Source organism: Erinaceus europaeus, chromosome 2 (genome assembly GCF_950295315.1).
Source record: "Erinaceus europaeus chromosome 2, mEriEur2.1, whole genome shotgun sequence".
Lineage (NCBI taxonomy): Eukaryota > Metazoa > Chordata > Mammalia > Eulipotyphla > Erinaceidae > Erinaceus > Erinaceus europaeus.
Genome location: NC_080163.1, coordinates 85,227,137 through 85,235,523, shown reverse-complemented (window position 1 = coordinate 85,235,523; position 8,387 = coordinate 85,227,137). Strand labels below are relative to the sequence as shown.

The window sequence follows — 8,387 nt, the reverse complement described above, 5'->3', positions numbered from 1 at the left end:
GATTTTTAAAATATCTTAAATTTATTTTCTACAAATCAGTTTAGTGTGCACATGTTTCTTAATTATCTTTGTATCCCAGAGTTTAGCCTAGTCAACTTTGTGGGATAAGAAGCAGAGAGAATATCCATGGAATACAGGTAATTTTTAATTTTATCAGACAATTAGTCCCCATGAAGAATTTATAACTTTCTCATCTCTAATAAAATTCTCTGCCATAGGAGCACATTCTAATTAGAGCTGTCTGCTCCTAGCAGGGTATTCATCCCAGACCAATGTGTGGTGAGACACTCTAATCCATTTTAAGCATGTAATTTGTTTCTGTACTCAAATCTAGGCAAAGAGCAGCTGGATGTTATTGGAGACTTTTCTTACACAATAAGAGAAAGGAAAGTTAGAAAAGGAATTCACTGAGTGAAAACCATAGGTCTCATACTAAGAAATAATAATCTAGGACATGTAGTGGAAACAAATAAATGCCCACCACATTATATCATGCTTAATCAAGTAGTTAATGCTAGGAAAACTACTGGCATCACATTTATTCATTTGATGTAAGCCTCTCCTTTCCCAAAATTGAAAGGCATAGATTCATTTAACTATCCATCCAAGCATTTGTTCATTCATACTATAAACATTAACTGTTTTTGAATAAGGCACTGTGCTTTGTACTGAAAAAAATATCACTGAGTTTGGTGTTTGTTTTTTTTTTAACAGTTAACAGACTGGGCTGAAAAATAGCTTATTTGCCATATTCATGATCCACATTTGAGGCCAGCAACCATTGCATTTGAAGAAAGCTCTCATGCTAGGGTCTCTCTCTCTCTCTCTTCCCTGTCTCTGAAACAAACAGACAAATGTTAGTATACATGAAAAGTACTAGCTAGGGATTAAAGGTCTTATGTCTTAGGAACTAATATATGAAACAATCTAATTTGATCCCTACCATAAATATGGAGATTAAGTATGTTGAGTATATTGTTCTTCCCATAGTTAAGAATTCAGCAATTTGATGGTGAAATGATGGTATTTTCTGTGACCACTGTTATCAGAAACCAGAATAAGAGAATGGACACAGAGGTTATAAAAGCAGAAGAAAACTACTAAAATTTTTGCACTTACGGTGTGAGACTATATCCTGTATTCTTATAATCATGTAAATCACTATTAATCACAAATGAAAAATGACTTGGAGAAAAAAGAAATTTATTCAGTTAGAAATTATTCTGAAGGAAAATACGAACTACTCAAATGTTAATGAATGATCCTTAAGAGACAAGGACACGTGTGTACACACACACTGAAACCATCTCCTGTTAAAGTCTATACTTGAGTTGAATTTTATAACTTCTACATTAATTTATAGTTAAATGAAAAATACTTTAAAGAACTGTTCTTTTTAATTTTTATAATTTTATTTATAAAATGGAAACACTAACAAGACAATAGGATACGAGGGGTACAGTTCCACACAATTCCTACCATCAGAATTCCTTATCCCATTCCTGCCCTTGATAGATTTCCTTTCTTTGTCTCTCTGGGAGTATGAATCCAGGATCATTATGGGCTGCAGAAAAAAGAACTGCTCTTCAGCCTTTAATTGCTAATACCCCCCTGCTATCATTGGCCTTTGTCTCCTCCATATCTGTGCTTTATTTCTACTCTTCCAAATTTCTGCAATGAGGTGAAGAAATAAACTGATAAAGGAATATATATATATATTCCTTCATATAATAAATATATATATATATATAATATATATATGCAAAAAAACAAAGCAATGCATACATGTGGTCAAGGGGATAATTTATCAAAAAGCAAGACCCCTATCACACATACATACTCACACATGTTTGTATTGTATGCATACGCACAGTCTTTCAAAGTGTGCACTGACAATTTCTTATTTTGAAATTAATGAGGATCTATAGAAAAACAAAACAGAGCGGGCCGCTGGATGGCGCTCCAGCAGAAAAGCCGGGCGGACCTCAGTCCAGCGACATGACCAGACCACTCGGTGGGCAAAGGAGGAAGGACGAGCGCGAGAGGCGCCGCAGATACGGGCGGGGAGACAGCAGCAGGCCCCGCAGACCCCCGCCTGGCTCCAGGGCCCAGGTTCAGGCCCCGCACGACTAAGCAGCACCGGCAGGCAGAATACTACTCGGCAGTGCAAAATGCTGGATCCACCTTTGGCCCGCCATGGATGGAGCGGGGAGGAGCCCTGTGAAGCAGTGAGGCCGGCGAGAAAGGATGAAGTTGGGTGATGCCACTCGGACAGAAGTTGGAGAGCAAGACCGCAAGGAACACAGCAGAACCCGGACTGGAGCCAGTGTGCTGCCCTGAGGAGAAGCGGGGCCCGGTGAGGGGGTGGGCAGGAGGGGGGGGGGCGGCGGGAGGGGGACAGGGGGACAGGAGCATCCTACCCAACAACGACATCAATAACAACAATAACTACAGCAACAATAAAAAACAAGGGCAACAAAAGGGAATAAATATTTCAAAATAAAAAAAGAAACACAAAACAATATAATGGAATTTATCTCAATAGAAAATGAGAACACAATGCTAACTAAAAAGAAATAATGTAGTTTACAATTTTGTTGTTAAGTGCAAAGCAAATATTAAGCTTTGTGTTCACTTTGGCAGCATATATACTAAAATTGGAACGATACAGAGAAGATTAGCATGGCCCCTGCACAAATAATAAACTTTGATGACCAATTAAAAAAAAATCCTAGATGTAGAACCAGAGCCAACTAGTGGCTGCAAGAAAAATTATTGAAATGATTCAGTCTCAGGTACAACTGCTAAGTAGAAACATTTCTGTGGATACATAAGTTCCTTATCTAGTCTCCAGCTAACTAAACCTTCCCCACCAATTGCAAACAAATTTCAGAACTGCACCAATACATGAACAGAACAATAATCTACTATGAGTAGATGACCAGTACTAAAGGAAATTTGTTCTTAAGTGCATCATTATTAAAACTTATTGGTGATTATTACTTAGTATTACTTTGTCAGCCTTATTTCATCCTTTCTATTACAAGAGCATATATTAACAGATATAAACTGTAAACAGTTAACTCTGAGTTCATTTCAAATCAGCAAGGCATAGGAGAGAGTTACAAATAATGCATGTGGTGATGCTGCAAAATGGTTTGAGTGCATGCAAAATGAATGACCACATTACACCTGGTTTACCAAAGGTTCATTTACATTTGTTCACAACTGGGTGACTGCTAAGCACAAACATATGTATAAATATTAACCAAGACTTAGTTTTCAACATAACGTACTAATGGAGATGCTGCAAAACAATTACAAACCCAAAGATAGTTATATGGCTGGCAGATAGGACCTATGTATATTATGAAGACAATGTACATTCTATTGAGTATATAAATGGCATATTTAGAACTAATGCAGACCCAATCTTTTCAATGTCTGACCAGCGACATGACCTGGTCAGACATTGAAAAATCACCTTAAATATATATTTTTTCATTTTCTTGATGAAAATATGTGATCTATACTTCTGAAAGACCAGTAATGTATGTTAGCATATTTCATGTTCAAGTTTTGTTGTGTTCAGGGAAATAATCAAAATAAAAGATGTAAATATATATAAACTGTCTTCCAATATTTAAAAATTATTTATGTAAAGAAAAATTTAAACTCTGTCCTAGTGTTTTCCTAGTGATAAATTCTTTCCCTCAAGAAGCCCTCTCAAGAGCTCACCAAGATCAGTAGTAAAACAACAAATAAACCCATCCAAAAGTGGGGAGAGGATATGAAAAAAATATTCACCAAAGAAAAGATAAAAAAATATGAAAAATGCTCCTAGACATTATCAGAGAAATGCAAATAAAAACTATGAAATTCCACTTTCCCCCCTGTGAGAATGTCATACATCAGAAATTATAGTAACAACAAATGTTGGAGAGGTTGGATGGGGTAAAGGAATCCTCCTGCACTGCTGGTGGGAATGTAAATTGGTCTAGCTCCTGTGAAGAGCAATCTGGAGAAGTCTTAGGCTAGAAATGGGCCTATCCTGTGACTTGGCAATCTTAAAGAATCAAACAAACTCACCCAAAAAGCTCTGTGTATACCTATATTCGTAGTAGCACAATTTGTAATAGCCAAAACTTGGAAGGAACCTAGGTATCCAACAACAGGTGAGTGGCTAAGAAAGTTGGAGTGTCCAAGATCAGATCAAATTAATGGGGTTTACAGTCAACAATGTTTATACACCTCTCCCATATTTGGGAGCTACTCTCTTCCCTGATCCAGCTTTCTGGTCCTTTTTCCAGCCATGACATCATCTCCCCAGACAATAACTTGGATCCACCTGTATATAATATTTCAGGCTTGTGGAGGGTAGATAGCAATAATAGTTATGCAAACAGTGTCTCATGCCTGAGGCTCCAAAGTCCCAGGTTCAGTCCCGCACACCACCATAAGCCAGAACTGAACAGTGCTCTGGTTAAAAAATTAAAAAATAAAAAATAAAAATAGATATATGTTTCCTTCAGAATATCAGGAAGTTAAAAAAAAAGATTTCAGGCTCAGGGAAAAAAAAACTAGTACAGTTATGGACTCTTTGTAATATAACTAAAATATACCTACTAGCTATCTACAAAATGGAGGACCCCCCCAACTCTTCATCTGCACTATCCCAGCCTTTAGGTTCATGATTAGTAAACAACTTGTTTGGTTTTGTATGTTAACTCTCTTTTCAGCCACCAGGTTCCAGATGCTACCATGATGCCTACCAGACTTGCCTGGACAGACAATCCCACCAATGTGTCCTGGAGCTCTGATTACCCAGCACTCTGCCACACTAGGGAAAGGAGAGAGTCAGGCTGGGAGTATGGATCTACCAGTCAATGCCCATGTTCAGTGGGGAAGCAATTTCAGAAGACAGACCTTCCACCTTCTGCATCCCACAATGACCTTGGGTCCATACTCCCAGAGGGTTAAAGAATAAGAAAGCTATCAGGGAAGGGGATGGTATACAGAGTTCTGGTGTTGGGAATTGTGTTGTGTTATACCCCCTCTTATTCTATGGTTTTGTCAGTGTTTCCTTTTTATAAATAAAAAAAGAAAGTTGGAATGTATATATTCACAACAGAATAATACTCAGCTATTAAAAATGATGAGTTCACCTTCACCTCATCTGGAATGGAGCTTGAAAGAATCAAGTTAAATGAGATAAGCCATAAAAAGAATGAGGAATATGGGATGATCTCATTTGAGGGCAGAAGTTGAGAAATAAGGACTGAAAGATGAAATTCAAAGTAGAACTTGGACTGGGTTTGGTGTATGACACCAGAGTAAAGGACCCAGGGGTTGGAGGCAGGAGGGGGACTCCAGATGCTAGTGCATGATGGTGGAAGAGAACCTAGGCTAAGGGTCAGAGTGTTTTGTAGAAACTGAGAAAATTTACACATATATCAACTTGTTTTTACTGTAAACCATTAATTCCCAATAAAAAATAATCAATATTAACTCACTAATAAAAAATTAAAAGGAAAACAAAATAAAAATTAGGAAAAAAATGCCACTGTCACCTGCCATGTTTTTTTGGCCGTATTGTTCTACATAACCCACTCTCACCAATGTTAACTAGATAGACCAGAGTTGGACATATGACAAATAGATAAATCTCTACAAGTATTTGCATTCACATCAAATAAAAAATGTTTGATCTCTAAAAAAAATAAAGAAAATAGAGTCCCTTCTGTCTATAATAACTGTTTTTAGAAATTAATTCCCATTTCCACTGCTTTACTTGAGCTGTTTGCTTTTTCTCTTTATTGTACCTGCAGAAGCATGATCATAAGCCTACTTGAATCAAGCTATTCCTATCAGTTGTGAGTGAATTTATATAAAAGACATTTATATAGTAATAAAAGGGGATTTTTGTTTTTTATTTATTTTAATACTAGAAACTTAAGTTATTTCTCATATTTCTGGCTGACATCATTGTATTCAGATTATGAATAAGCATAATTAATGGTCTAGGGTTTAGATTTTAATGAATTCTAAAATCAAAATTTAGGAAACACTGACTTCTACTTGTTTATATATCCATAATTAAAAAATTTTCCATAGTTCTCCAAATTTAGTTCAGCCTTAGACAACTTAGTTCTATTTTTTACTTGATTAACATGGTAGTTATTTAATTAAGCACTTGCTATGTGCAGATGTTAAGAGTGTGTGCAATGGTCCAATAAATATTACTGACAGAACTAAAAAAAAAAAAAAACATGGTAGAAAAATACTTAAGTTTTGTAATACTTACCTTATCTGGCAGGACTAGACTTAGAGTGACTGAGGGAAGTTAAATAGGAAGTAGGTGAGGAGTTTAAGTTTATTAAAATAGGGCTAGGGAGATATCATAATGGCTATGCAAACCGCTTACTTGCCTGAAACACCAAAGTTGTTGCCATGTATGACCCCAGCAGCACCATAAGCCAGAGATGAGCACTGCTTTGGTAAATATAAATGAATGAATGAATGAATGAATGAATGAATGAATGAATGAATAAAATTAAGTTAGTTAAGATGGGATAATACACATATATACCACATTAGTAAACAAAATAGTATGGTAGGACTTTAAGGAAGTGAGATGCACTGCAGCTAGCACTATTTTAAGTGATTTCATGTAAGAAAAGAATTATTCCTTCAGTTTATTTGATTTAGCATGATGAAGAGCAATCAGAGTGTATTTCAGATATATTCATAGCATAATAAAAATCACAAAGTCTGCAATGGGCATAGCATGCCATATACAATATATCCTTTCTTCTGAAGGTGAGGATAATGTCAGGGAAATAACAAATTTTGCAATTTTTTGAAAGCCTTAAATGGTATCTTTAGGCTTTTAACACAATTCTATAAACTGTAGATGATGTATGATGGAAAGTATTCTTTTAAGACCATTATTTTGGGGTTTGGCTAGTAGTACACCCACTAGAACATTATGGGGTGCAGAAGGTGGAAGGTCTGGCTTCTATAATTGCTTCCACGCTGAACTTGGGCATTGACAGGTTGATCCATATCCCAGCCTGTTTCTATCTTTTCCTGGTGGGCTGGGGCTCTGGGTAAGTGGGGCTACAGGATGCATTGGCAGGGTGGTCTGCCCAAGGAAATCCGGTAGGCATCACGGTAGAATCTGGGACCTGGTGACTGAAAGAAGAGTTAACATATAAAGGCAAACAGATTGTTGACTAATCATGAACCTAAAGGCTGAAATAATGCAGATGAAGATTTGAGAGTCTCCGTTTTGTAGATAGTAAGTAGGTCTATTTTAGTTATATTCCAAAGGACCCATGACTATATTAGGTTTTGTTTGTTTGTTTGTTTGTTTGTTTTTTCCTGAGCATGGCATCTGATATGCAGGTAGAGCCAAGATATTGTCTGGGGAGATGATGTCATGGCTGGAAAAAGGAACAGAAAGCTGGATATGGGAAGAGAGTAGCTCCCAAATATGGAAAGGTGTATAAATATTGTTCACTGTCAACCCCATCAATTTGATCTGATCTTGGAACCATATTCAGATAGGAGCCTATGTGACCTCTACATCCCTGTATATCTTGGCTCACATTCTCTGGTCCTGAGTAGAAACATTCCAAGCTGCCCCAATTTCAGATCCCATCTTCCTCAGGTGGAAGATACAGTATGTTGTCCAGCCTCCCTTCAGAGGATGGAACATTCTCTACCGTTGTTGATCCATGTTGAGGGCAAGGTCCTATGGGGGCCCACAGAGGAGTCTATTGTGTTGTTCCTGATAGAGATGACCAGTAATAATGGAGAGGGGGATTTATTCAAGGTCTTGGCCTGTCATGTCTGTTTGGAAATATTAGGACTCCCCAACTAAGGACCCAGCTGATGGGTAGCCTGATAGTGACTAAAGAGTTGTCGTTAAAGTATGCCATGGACTTTCTACTTTCTTGCTGCACTTATTCAGTCACTATAGACTATTGTGCACTGTTATTTTAATGTATACTTTTTCTCCTAACTTATATATAAATGTGCACATGTGCCCTATCTCATGTGCTCTTATTTATATTTAGGTTCTATAACCCTGCCAGGAGGTATGCCACCTGAAATGAATCTTAGGAGTCCTATAAGCTAGGAAAGGTCTCACTTTAGTATTGGAACTGAAGGGTTGACATCCTGGGTCTAGTGACTCTGGACATAGTCCAAAGTGAAACATGTCAAGGTGGTCCAAGTTACATCGATTTAGTTAAGATCAGCAGATGTAGGAGTCAGGCGGTAGAGCAGCAGGTTAAGTACAGGTGGCGTAAAGCACAAGGGCCAGCATAAGGATCCCAGTTCAAGCCCCCGGCTCCCCACCTGCAGGGGAGTTGCTTCACAAG

The 8,387-nt window shown here is 37.5% G+C and overlaps 1 non-coding gene across 1 annotated transcript; it reads left to right on the top strand.

Annotated features, from left to right (window-relative positions):
* The first annotated feature begins 2,627 nt into the window (after window positions 1-2,627).
* LOC132537284 (U6 spliceosomal RNA) lies at window positions 2,628-2,734 on the top strand. The gene has a single exon (XR_009548743.1). It is a non-coding gene; the product is annotated as a U6 spliceosomal RNA (small nuclear RNA).
* Window positions 2,735-8,387: the final 5,653 nt, after the last annotated feature.